Below are 13,385 nucleotides of genomic sequence, written 5' to 3'. Positions count from 1 at the left end.
TGATTTACACATAGCTTTTTACAAGTCTTGGGTTTTATCGATCAGACAAGTCCAAACTCTGTAGCCATTTTTATATCTTGTCACTGCACTTTCCAAATAAGCACACATAGAAAACTATCAATAGAATCTTACGGAAACATTTTAGTTGTACTACAAATAAGAGCATACTTATTAAAATTTCAACCGTATTGTGGTATATCAGGAAAACTGCAGGTTCCCTTCTGTCTAGATAGCTTTGAATGTTTTAAAAGAATAGTCTCACTTTGAAACACAAAAAGTTCAAAAATGAAATTGCAAGGTATTCTTTTGCTTTTCTTCTGTGTCTGGAAGCATGATTTGTACAATGCTTATGACTAGTCTTTAGCTTCGTCCATGAGAGAAGTCCAAACTCTGTAGGCACTCACAAATCTTGTCCCTGCACTTTTCCTATATGCATACCTTAGAAAACTATCTACTGGACCATAAGGAAATATTTTATTTATTCTACAAATTAATTTTTACATAAATGTATATGGTGTTTTAAAAACAAAAAGCTATTTTCTTAAAATCAATTGAAAAATCCAAAGAAAAATCTTCAGGTAGGTGGCTCGTTGGTCTCGCTTCGGGTGCGAGAGGTCCCGGGTTCAAATCCCGGACGAGCCCAAATTTTCAGATTCTTTGAAATGGTTCTATTATCTTATTGTAGTCAATTTCCTGAGTGAATTTCAAATGAATGTTGTTTTTTCAAAACTCTCAAAATAGATTGTATTTACTAATTTGCACAATTGAATTTTGTTTTTTGTCAAACTGCTAAAATTATTTGTAAGTACTTATCTGCACACAGCATGTGACATGTCTTGGGTTTTATCCATCAGAAAAACTCTGCTGGGCATCATAAAACTTTGCACAGCAATTTTCAAGCAAGTATACTTAGAAAATTATTGACTATTAGGAAATATTTTATTTATACTAATATTTCCTCCTTGTACACATTAGTGACTGCTTTAAAATAATATAATTTTCACATAAAATTGGTTAAGATATCAAATAAAACATGCTTACTTGATGATTCTATGATTTTCGTTTTGGGCGCGACAGGTCCCTGGTTCAATTCCCTGACGAGCCCTCTCTTTCTTTTTACGGTGCATCTCATGGTTTATATATATCTGATTTTCTCAACTGGCTAAGTCAATAGCATCAACTGAGTTTTGTTTTTGCCATACTCCCAATAGAATTTGTACATACTTATGAATCTTGCCTTCATCATTTTCCTATTGCCTTTCTTCTATTTATGCATGATTTACACATAGCTTTTTACAAGTCTTGGGTTTTATCGATCAGACAAGTCCAAACTCTGTAGCCATTTTTATATCTTGTCACTGCACTTTCCAAATAAGCACACATAGAAAACTATCAATAGAATCTTACGGAAACATTTTAGTTGTACTACAAATAAGAGCATACTTATTAAAATTTCAACCGTATTGTGGTATATCAGGAAAACTGCAGGTTCCCTTCTGTCTAGATAGCTTTGAATGTTTTAAAAGAATAGTCTCACTTTGAAACACAAAAAGTTCAAAAATGAAATTGCAAGGTATTCTTTTGCCTTTCTTCTGTGTCTGGAAGCATGATTTGTACAATGCATATGACTAGTCTTTAGCTTCGTCCATGAGAGAAGTCCAAACTCTGTAGGCACTCACAAATCTTGTCCCTGCACTTTTCCTATATGCATACCTTAGAAAACTATCTACTGGACCATAAGGAAATATTTTATTTATTCTACAAGTTAATTTTTACATAAAACATGCTTACTTGATGATTCTATGATTTTCGTTTTGGGCGCGACAGGTACCTGGTTCAATTCCCTGACGAGCCCTCTCTTTCTTTTTACGGTGCATCTCATGGTTTATATATATCTGATTTTCTCAATTGGCTAAGTCAATAGCATCAACTGAGTTTTGTTTTTGCCATACTCCCAAAAGAATTTGTACATACTTATGAATCTTGCCTTCATCATTTTCCTATTGCCTTTCTTCTATTTATGCATGATTTACACATAGCTTTTTACAAGTCTTGGGTTTTATCGATCAGACAAGTCCATACTCTGTAGCCATTTTTATATCTTGTCACTGCACTTTCCAAATAAGCACACATAGAAAACTATCAATAGAATATTACGGAAACATTTTAGTTGTACTACAAATAAGAGCATACTTATTAAAATTTCAACCGTATTGTGGTATATCAGGAAAACTGCAGGTTCCCTTCTGTCTAGATAGCTTTGAATGTTTTAAAAGAATAGTCTCACTTTGAAACACAAAAAGTTCAAAAATGAAATTGCAAGGTATTCTTTTGCCTTTCTTCTGTGTCTGGAAGCATGATTTGTACAATGCATATGACTAGTCTTTAGCTTCGTCCATGAGAGAAGTCCAAACTCTGTAGGCACTCACAAATCTTGTCCCTGCACTTTTCCTATATGCATACCTTAGAAAACTATCTACTGGACCATAAGGAAATATTTTATTTATTCTACAAGTTAATTTTTACATAAATGTATATGGTGTTTTAAAATCAAAAAGCTAATTTCTAAAAATCAATTGAAAATTCAAAGAAAAATCTTCAGGTAGGTGGCTCGTTGGTCTAGGGGTATGATTCTCGCTTCGGGTGCGAGAGGTCCCGGGTTCAAATCCCGGACGAGCCCAAATTTTCAGATTCTTTGAAATGGTTCTATTATCTTATTGTAGTCAATTTCCTGAGTGAATTTCAAATGAATGTTGTTTTTTCAAAACTCTCAAAATAGATTGTATTTACTAATTTGCACAATTGAATTTTGTTTTTTGTCAAACTGCTAAAATTATTTGTAAGTACTTATCTGCACACAGCATGTGACATGTCTTGGGTTTTATCCATCAGAAAAACTCTGCTGGGCATCATAAAACTTTGTACAGCAATTTTCAAGCAAGTATACTTAGAAAATTATTGACTATTAGGAAATATTTTATTTATGCTAATATTTCCTCCTTGTACACATTAGTGACTGCTTTAAAATAATATAATTTTCACATAAAATTGGTTAAGATATCAAATAAAACATGCTTACTTGATGATTCTATGATTTTCGTTTTGGGCGCGACAGGTACCTGGTTCAATTCCCTGACGAGCCCTCTCTTTCTTTTTACGGTGCATCTCATGGTTTATATATATCTGATTTTCTCAATTGGCTAAGTCAATAGCATCAACTGAGTTTTGTTTTTGCCATACTCCCAATAGAATTTGTACATACTTATGAATCTTGCCTTCATCATTTTCCTATTGCCTTTCTTCTATTTATGCATGATTTACACATAGCTTTTTACAAGTCTTGGGTTTTATCGATCAGACAAGTCCAAACTCTGTAGCCATTTTTATATCTTGTCACTGCACTTTCCAAATAAGCACACATAGAAAACTATCAATAGAATCTTACGGAAACATTTTAGTTGTACTACAAATAAGAGCATACTTATTAAAATTTCAACCGTATTGTGGTATATCAGGAAAACTGCAGGTTCCCTTCTGTCTAGATAGCTTTGAATGTTTTAAAAGAATAGTCTCACTTTGAAACACAAAAAGTTCAAAAATGAAATTGCAAGGTATTCTTTTGCCTTTCTTCTGTGTCTGGAAGCATGATTTGTACAATGCATATGACTAGTCTTTAGCTTCGTCCATGAGAGAAGTCCAAACTCTGTAGGCACTCACAAATCTTGTCCCTGCACTTTTCCTATATGCATACCTTAGAAAACTATCTACTGGACCATAAGGAAATATTTTATTTATTCTACAAGTTAATTTTTACATAAATGTATATGGTGTTTTAAAAACAAAAAGCTATTTTCTAAAAATCAATTGAAAATTCAAAGAAAAATCTTCAGGTAGGTGGCTCGTTGGTCTAGGGGTATGATTCTCGCATCGGGTGCGAGAGGTCCCGGGTTCAAATCCCGGACGAGCCCAAATTTTCAGATTCTTTGAAATGGTTCTATTATCTTATTGTAGTGAATTTCAAATGAATGTTGTTTTATCAAAACTCTCAAAATAGATTGTATTTACTAATTTGCACAATTGAATTTTGTTTTTTGTCAAACTGCTAAAATTATTTGTAAGTACTTATCTGCACACAGCATGTGACATGTCTTGGGTTTATCCATCAGAAAAACTCTGCTGGGCATCATAAAACTTTGTACAGCAATTTTCAAGCAAGTATACTTAGAAAATTATTGACTATTAGGAAATATTTTATTTATGCTAATATTTCCTCCTTGTACACATTAGTGACTGCTTTAAAATAATATAATTTTCACATAAAATTGGTTAAGATATCAAATAAAACATGCTTACTTGATGATTCTATGATTTTCGTTTTGGGCGCGACAGGTACCTGGTTCAATTCCCTGACGAGCCCTCTCTTTCTTTTTACGGTGCATCTCATGGTTTATATATATCTGATTTTCTCAATTGGCTAAGTCAATAGCATCAACTGAGTTTTGTTTTTGCCATACTCCCAATAGAATTTGTACATACTTATGAATCTTGCCTTCATCATTTTCCTATTGCCTTTCTTCTATTTATGCATGATTTACACATAGCTTTTTACAAGTCTTGGGTTTTATCGATCAGACAAGTCCAAACTCTGTAGCCATTTTTATATCTTGTCACTGCACTTTCCAAATAAGCACACATAGAAAACTATCAATAGAATCTTACGGAAACATTTTAGTTGTACTACAAATAAGAGCATACTTATTAAAATTTCAACCGTATTGTGGTATATCAGGAAAACTGCAGGTTCCCTTCTGTCTAGATAGCTTTGAATGTTTTAAAAGAATAGTCTCACTTTGAAACACAAAAAGTTCAAAAATGAAATTGCAAGGTATTCTTTTGCCTTTCTTCTGTGTCTGGAAGCATGATTTGTACAATGCATATGACTAGTCTTTAGCTTCGTCCATGAGAGAAGTCCAAACTCTGTAGGCACTCACAAATCTTGTCCCTGCACTTTTCCTATATGCATACCTTAGAAAACTATCTACTGGACCATAAGGAAATATTTTATTCATTCTACAAGTTAATTTTTACATAAAACATGCTTACTTGATGATTCTATGATTTTCGTTTTGGGCGCGACAGGTACCTGGTTCAATTCCCTGACGAGCCCTCTCTTTCTTTTTACGGTGCATCTCATGGTTTATATATATCTGATTTTCTCAATTGGCTAAGTCAATAGCATCAACTGAGTTTTGTTTTTGCCATACTCCCAATAGAATTTGTACATACTTATGAATCTTGCCTTCATCAATTTCCTATTGCCTTTCTTCTATTTATGCATGATTTACACATAGCTTTTTACAAGTCTTGGGTTTTATCGATCAGAAAAGTCCAAACTCTGTAGCCATTTTTATATCTTGTCACTGCACTTTCCAAATAAGCACACATAGAAAACTATCAATAGAATCTTACGGAAACATTTTAGTTGTACTACAAATAAGAGCATACTTATTAAAATTTCAACCGTATTGTGGTATATCAGGAAAACTGCAGGTTCCCTTCTGTCTAGATAGCTTTGAATGTTTTAAAAGAATAGTCTCACTTTGAAACACAAAAAGTTCAAAAATGAAATTGCAAGGTATTCTTTTGCCTTTCTTCTGTGTCTGGAAGCATGATTTGTACAATGCATATGACTAGTCTTTAGCTTCGTCCATGAGAGAAGTCCAAACTCTGTAGGCACTCACAAATCTTGTCCCTGCACTTTTCCTATATGCATACCTTAGAAAACTATCTACTGGACCATAAGGAAATATTTTATTTATTCTACAAGTTAATTTTTACATAAATGTATATGGTGTTTTAAAATCAAAAAGCTAATTTCTAAAAATCAATTGAAAATTCAAAGAAAAATCTTCAGGTAGGTGGCTCGTTGGTCTAGGGGTATGATTCTCGCTTCGGGTGCGAGAGGTCCCGGGTTCAAATCCCGGACGAGCCCAAATTTTCAGATTCTTTGAAATGGTTCTATTATCTTATTGTAGTCAATTTCCTGAGTGAATTTCAAATGAATGTTGTTTTTTCAAAACTCTCAAAATAGATTGTATTTACTAATTTGCACAATTGAATTTTGTTTTTTGTCAAACTGCTAAAATTATTTGTAAGTACTTATCTGCACACAGCATGTGACATGTCTTGGGTTTTATCCATCAGAAAAACTCTGCTGGGCATCATAAAACTTTGTACAGCAATTTTCAAGCAAGTATACTTAGAAAATTATTGACTATTAGGAAATATTTTATTTATGCTAATATTTCCTCCTTGTACACATTAGTGACTGCTTTAAAATAATATAATTTTCACATAAAATTGGTTAAGATATCAAATAAAACATGCTTACTTGATGATTCTATGATTTTCGTTTTGGGCGCGACAGGTACCTGGTTCAATTCCCTGACGAGCCCTCTCTTTCTTTTTACGGTGCATCTCATGGTTTATATATATCTGATTTTCTCAATTGGCTAAGTCAATAGCATCAACTGAGTTTTGTTTTTGCCATACTCCCAATAGAATTTGTACATACTTATGAATCTTGCCTTCATCAATTTCCTATTGCCTTTCTTCTATTTATGCATGATTTACACATAGCTTTTTACAAGTCTTGGGTTTTATCGATCAGACAAGTCCAAACTCTGTAGCCATTTTTATATCTTGTCACTGCACTTTCCAAATAAGCACACATAGAAAACTATCAATAGAATCTTACGGAAACATTTTAGTTGTACTACAAATAAGAGCATACTTATTAAAATTTCAACCGTATTGTGGTATATCAGGAAAACTGCAGGTTCCCTTCTGTCTAGATAGCTTTGAATGTTTTAAAAGAATAGTCTCACTTTGAAACACAAAAAGTTCAAAAATGAAATTGCAAGGTATTCTTTTGCCTTTCTTCTGTGTCTGGAAGCATGATTTGTACAATGCATATGACTAGTCTTTAGCTTCGTCCATGAGAGAAGTCCAAACTCTGTAGGCACTCACAAATCTTGTCCCTGCACTTTTCCTATATGCATACCTTAGAAAACTATCTACTGGACCATAAGGAAATATTTTATTTATTCTACAAGTTAAATTTTTACATAAAACATGCTTACTTGATGCTTCTATGATTTTCGTTTTGGGCGCGACAGGTACCTGGTTCAATTCCCTGACGAGCCCTCTCTTTCTTTTTACGGTGCATCTCATGGTTTATATATATCTGATTTTCTCAATTGGCTAAGTCAATAGCATCAACTGAGTTTTGTTTTTGCCATACTCCCAATAGAATTTGTACATACTTATGAATCTTGCCTTCATCAATTTCCTATTGCCTTTCTTCTATTTATGCATGATTTACACATAGCTTTTTACAAGTCTTGGGTTTTATCGATCAGACAAGTCCAAACTCTGTAGCCATTTTTATATCTTGTCACTGCACTTTCCAAATAAGCACACATAGAAAACTATCAATAGAATCTTACGGAAACATTTTAGTTGTACTACAAATAAGAGCATACTTATTAAAATTTCAACCGTATTGTGGTATATCAGGAAAACTGCAGGTTCCCTTCTGTCTAGATAGCTTTGAATGTTTTAAAAGAATAGTCTCACTTTGAAACACAAAAAGTTCAAAAATGAAATTGCAAGGTATTCTTTTGCCTTTCTTCTGTGTCTGGAAGCATGATTTGTACAATGCATATGACTAGTCTTTAGCTTCGTCCATGAGAGAAGTCCAAACTCTGTAGGCACTCACAAATCTTGTCCCTGCACTTTTCCTATATGCATACCTTAGAAAACTATCTACTGGACCATAAGGAAATATTTTATTCATTCTACAAGTTAATTTTTACATAAATGTATATGGTGTTTTAAAAACAAAAAGCTATTTTCTAAAAATCAATTGAAAATTCAAAGAAAAATCTTCAGGTAGGTGGCTCGTTGGTCTAGGGGTATGATTCTCGCTTCGGGTGCGAGAGGTCCCGGGTTCAAATCCCGGACGAGCCCAAATTTTCAGATTCTTTGAAATGGTTCTATTATCTTATTGTAGTCAATTTCCTGAGTGAATTTCAAATGAATGTTGTTTTTTCAAAACTCTCAAAATAGATTGTATTTACTAATTTGCACAATTGAATTTTGTTTTTTGTCAAACTGCTAAAATTATTTGTAAGTACTTATCTGCACACAGCATGTGACATGTCTTGGGTTTTATCCATCAGAAAAACTCTGCTGGGCATCATAAAACTTTGTACAGCAATTTTCAAGCAAGTATACTTAGAAAATTATTGACTATTAGGAAATATTTTATTTATGCTAATATTTCCTCCTTGTACACATTAGTGACTGCTTTAAAATAATATAATTTTCACATAAAATTGGTTAAGATATCAAATAAAACATGCTTACTTGATGATTCTATGATTTTCGTTTTGGGCGCGACAGGTACCTGGTTCAATTCCCTGTCGAGCCCTCTCTTTCTTTTTACGGTGCATCTCATGGTTTATATATATCTGATTTTCTCAATTGGCTAAGTCAATAGCATCAACTGAGTTTTGTTTTTGCCATACTCCCAATAGAATTTGTACATACTTATGAATCTTGCCTTCATCATTTTCCTATTGCCTTTCTTCTATTTATGCATGATTTACACATAGCTTTTTACAAGTCTTGGGTTTTATCGATCAGACAAGTCCAAACTCTGTAGCCATTTTTATATCTTGTCACTGCACTTTCCAAATAAGCACACATAGAAAACTATCAATAGAATCTTACGGAAACATTTTAGTTGTACTACAAATAAGAGCATACTTATTAAAATTTCAACCGTATTGTGGTATATCAGGAAAACTGCAGGTTCCCTTCTGTCTAGATAGCTTTGAATGTTTTAAAAGAATAGTCTCACTTTGAAACACAAAAAGTTCAAAAATGAAATTGCAAGGTATTCTTTTGCCTTTCTTCTGTGTCTGGAAGCATGATTTGTACAATGCATATGACTAGTCTTTAGCTTCGTCCATGAGAGAAGTCCAAACTCTGTAGGCACTCACAAATCTTGTCCCTGCACTTTTCCTAAATGCATACCTTAGAAAACTATCTACTGGACCATAAGGAAATATTTTATTTATTCTACAAGTTAATTATTACATAAATGTATATGGTGTTTTAAAAACAAAAAGCTATTTTCTAAAAATCAATTGAAAAATCCAAAGAAAAATCTTCAGGTAGGTGGCTCGTTGGTCTAGGGGTATGATTCTTGCTTCGGGTGCGAGAGGTCCCGGGTTCAAATCCTGGACGAGCCCAAATTTTCAGATTCTATGAAATGGTTCTATTATCTTATTGTAGTGAATTTCAAATGAATGTTGTTTTTTCAAAACTCTCAAAATAGATTGTATTTACTAATTTGCACAATTGAATTTTGTTTTTTGTCAAACTGCTAAAATTATTTGTAAGTACTTATCTGCACACAGCATGTGACATGTCTTGGGTTTTATCCATCAGAAAAACTCTGCTGGTCATCATAAAACTTTGCACAGCAATTTTCAAGCAAGTATACTTAGAAAATTATTGACTATTAGGAAATATTTTATTTATGCTAATATTTCCTCCTTGTACACATTAGTGACTGCTTTAAAATAATATAATTTTCACATAAAATTGGTTAAGATATCAAATAAAACATGCTTACTTGATGATTCTATGATTTTTGTTTTGGGCGCGACAGGTCCCTGGTTCAATTCCCTGACGAGCCCTCTCTTTCTTTTTACGGTGCATCTCATGGTTTATATATATCTGATTTTCTCAACTGGCTAAGTCAATAGCATCAACTGAGTTTTGTTTTTGCCATACTCCCAATAGAATTTGTACATACTTATGAATCTTGCCTTCATCATTTTCCTATTGCCTTTCTTCTATTTATGCATGATTTACACATAGCTTTTTACAAGTCTTGGGTTTTATCGATCAGACAAGTCCAAACTCTGTAGCCATTTTTATATCTTGTCACTGCACTTTCCAAATAAGCACACATAGAAAACTATCAATAGAATCTTATGGAAACATTTTAGTTGTACTACAAATAAGAGCATACTTATTAAAATTTCAACCGTATTGTGGTATATCAGGAAAACTGCAGGTTCCCTTCTGTCTAGATAGCTTTGAATGTTTTAAAAGAATAGTCTCACTTTGAAACACAAAAAGTTCAAAAATGAAATTGCAAGGTATTCTTTTGCCTTTCTTCTGTGTCTGGAAGCATGATTTGTACAATGCATATGACAAGTCTTTAGCTTCGTCCATGAGAGAAGTCCAAACTCTGTAGGCACTCACAAATCTTGTCCCTGCACTTTTCCTATATGCATACCTTAGAAAACTATCTACTGGACCATAAGGAAATATTTTATTTATTCTACAAATTAATTTTTACATAAATGTATATGGTGTTTTAAAAACAAAAAGCTATTTTCTTAAAATCAATTGAAAAATCCAAAGAAAAATCTTCAGGTAGGTGGCTCGTTGGTCTCGCTTAGGGTGCGAGAGGTCCCGGGTTCAAATCCCGGACGAGCCCAAATTTTCAGATTCTTTGAAATGGTTCTATTATCTTATTGTAGTCAATTTCCTGAGTGAATTTCAACTGAATGTTGTTTTTTCAAAACTCTCAAAATAGATTGTATTTACTAATTTGCACAATTGAATTTTGTTTTTTGTCAAACTGCTAAAATTATTTGTAAGTACTTATCTGCACACAGCATGTGACATGTCTTGGGTTTATCCATCAGAAAAACTCTGCTGGGCATCATAAAACTTTGTACAGCAATTTTCAAGCAAGTATACTTAGAAAATTATTGACTATTAGGAAATATTTTATTTATGCTAATATTTCCTCCTTGTACACATTAGTGACTGCTTTAAAATAATATAATTTTCACATAAAATTGGTTAAGATATCAAATAAAACATGCTTACTTGATGATTCTATGATTTTCGTTTTGGGCGCGACAGGTACCTGGTTCAATTCCCTGACGAGCCCTCTCTTTCTTTTTACGGTGCATCTCATGGTTTATATATATCTGATTTTCTCAATTGGCTAAGTCAATAGCATCAACTGAGTTTTGTTTTTGCCATACTCCCAATAGAATTTGTACATACTTATGAATCTTGCCTTCATCATTTTCCTATTGCCTTTCTTCTATTTATGCATGATTTACACATAGCTTTTTACAAGTCTTGGGTTTTATCGATCAGACAAGTCCAAACTCTGTAGCCATTTTTATATCTTGTCACTGCACTTTCCAAATAAGCACACATAGAAAACTATCAATAGAATCTTACGGAAACATTTTAGTTGTACTACAAATAAGAGCATACTTATTAAAATTTCAACCGTATTGTGGTATATCAGGAAAACTGCAGGTTCCCTTCTGTCTAGATAGCTTTGAATGTTTTAAAAGAATAGTCTCACTTTGAAACACAAAAAGTTCAAAAATGAAATTGCAAGGTATTCTTTTGCCTTTCTTCTGTGTCTGGAAGCATGATTTGTACAATGCATATGACTAGTCTTTAGCTTCGTCCATGAGAGAAGTCCAAACTCTGTAGGCACTCACAAATCTTGTCCCTGCACTTTTCCTATATGCATACCTTAGAAAACTATCTACTGGACCATAAGGAAATATTTTATTCATTTTACAAGTTAATTTTTACATAAATGTATATGGTGTTTTAAAAACAAAAAGCTATTTTCTAAAAATCAATTGAAAATTCAAAGAAAAATCTTCAGGTAGGTGGCTCGTTGGTCTAGGGGTATGATTCTCGCTTCGGGTGCGAGAGGTCCCGGGTTCAAATCCCGGACGAGCCCAAATTTTCAGATTCTTTGAAATGGTTCTATTATCTTATTGTAGTCAATTTCCTGAGTGAATTTCAAATGAATGTTGTTTTTTCAAAACTCTCAAAATAGATTGTATTTACTAATTTGCACAATTGAATTTTGTTTTTTGTCAAACTGCTAAAATTATTTGTAAGTACTTATCTGCACACAGCATGTGACATGTCTTGGGTTTTATCCATCAGAAAAACTCTGCTGGGCATCATAAAACTTTGTACAGCAATTTTCAAGCAAGTATACTTAGAAAATTATTGACTATTAGGAAATATTTTATTTATGCTAATATTTCCTCCTTGTACACATTAGTGACTGCTTTAAAATAATATAATTTTCACATAAAATTGGTTAAGATATCAAATAAAACATGCTTACTTGATGATTCTATGATTTTCGTTTTGGGCGCGACAGGTACCTGGTTCAATTCCCTGACGAGCCCTCTCTTTCTTTTTACGGTGCATCTCATGGTTTATATATATCTGATTTTCTCAATTGGCTAAGTCAATAGCATCAACTGAGTTTTGTTTTTGCCATACTCCCAATAGAATTTGTACATACTTATGAATCTTGCCTTCATCAATTTCCTATTGCCTTTCTTCTATTTATGCATGATTTACACATAGCTTTTTACAAGTCTTGGGTTTTATCGATCAGACAAGTCCAAACTCTGTAGCCATTTTTATATCTTGTCACTGCACTTTCCAAATAAGCACACATAGAAAACTATCAATAGAATCTTACGGAAACATTTTAGTTGTACTACAAATAAGAGCATACTTATTAAAATTTCAACCGTATTGTGGTATATCAGGAAAACTGCAGGTTCCCTTCTGTCTAGATAGCTTTGAATGTTTTAAAAGAATAGTCTCACTTTGAAACACAAAAAGTTCAAAAATGAAATTGCAAGGTATTCTTTTGCCTTTCTTCTGTGTCTGGAAGCATGATTTGTACAATGCATATGACTAGTCTTTAGCTTCGTCCATGAGAGAAGTCCAAACTCTGTAGGCACTCACAAATCTTGTCCCTGCACTTTTCCTATATGCATACCTTAGAAAACTATCTACTGGACCATAAGGAAATATTTTATTTATTCTACAAGTTAAATTTTTACATAAAACATGCTTACTTGATGCTTCTATGATTTTCGTTTTGGGCGCGACAGGTACCTGGTTCAATTCCCTGACGAGCCCTCTCTTTCTTTTTACGGTGCATCTCATGGTTTATATATATCTGATTTTCTCAATTGGCTAAGTCAATAGCATCAACTGAGTTTTGTTTTTGCCATACTCCCAATAGAATTTGTACATACTTATGAATCTTGCCTTCATCAATTTCCTATTGCCTTTCTTCTATTTATGCATGATTTACACATAGCTTTTTACAAGTCTTGGGTTTTATCGATCAGACAAGTCCAAACTCTGTAGCCATTTTTATATCTTGTCACTGCACTTTCCAAATAAGCACACATAGAAAACTATCAATAGAATCTTAC

The 13,385-nt window shown here is 33.1% G+C and overlaps 6 non-coding genes across 6 annotated transcripts; all 6 read left to right on the top strand.

Moving 5' to 3' along the window:
* The first annotated feature begins 2,608 nt into the window (after positions 1–2,608).
* On the top strand, positions 2,609–2,680 carry TRNAP-CGG (transfer RNA proline (anticodon CGG)). Its single transcript has one exon. It is a non-coding gene; the product is annotated as a tRNA-Pro (tRNA).
* A 1,216-nt stretch (positions 2,681–3,896) lies between these two features.
* On the top strand, positions 3,897–3,968 carry TRNAP-CGG (transfer RNA proline (anticodon CGG)). Its single transcript has one exon. It is a non-coding gene; the product is annotated as a tRNA-Pro (tRNA).
* A 1,952-nt stretch (positions 3,969–5,920) lies between these two features.
* Positions 5,921–5,992, top strand: TRNAP-CGG (transfer RNA proline (anticodon CGG)). Its single transcript has one exon. It is a non-coding gene; the product is annotated as a tRNA-Pro (tRNA).
* Positions 5,993–7,959: 1,967 nt separating this feature from the next.
* On the top strand, positions 7,960–8,031 carry TRNAP-CGG (transfer RNA proline (anticodon CGG)). Its single transcript has one exon. It is a non-coding gene; the product is annotated as a tRNA-Pro (tRNA).
* Positions 8,032–9,248: 1,217 nt separating this feature from the next.
* TRNAP-CGG (transfer RNA proline (anticodon CGG)) lies at positions 9,249–9,320 on the top strand. The gene has a single exon. It is a non-coding gene; the product is annotated as a tRNA-Pro (tRNA).
* A 2,477-nt stretch (positions 9,321–11,797) lies between these two features.
* On the top strand, positions 11,798–11,869 carry TRNAP-CGG (transfer RNA proline (anticodon CGG)). Its single transcript has one exon. It is a non-coding gene; the product is annotated as a tRNA-Pro (tRNA).
* Positions 11,870–13,385: the final 1,516 nt, after the last annotated feature.

This window comes from Taudactylus pleione, unplaced genomic scaffold (assembly GCF_031769625.1).
Source record: "Taudactylus pleione unplaced genomic scaffold, aTauple2 ptg000192l, whole genome shotgun sequence".
Classification (NCBI taxonomy): Eukaryota; Metazoa; Chordata; class Amphibia; order Anura; family Myobatrachidae; genus Taudactylus; species Taudactylus pleione.
This window is presented reverse-complemented; position numbering and strand designations above follow the sequence as displayed.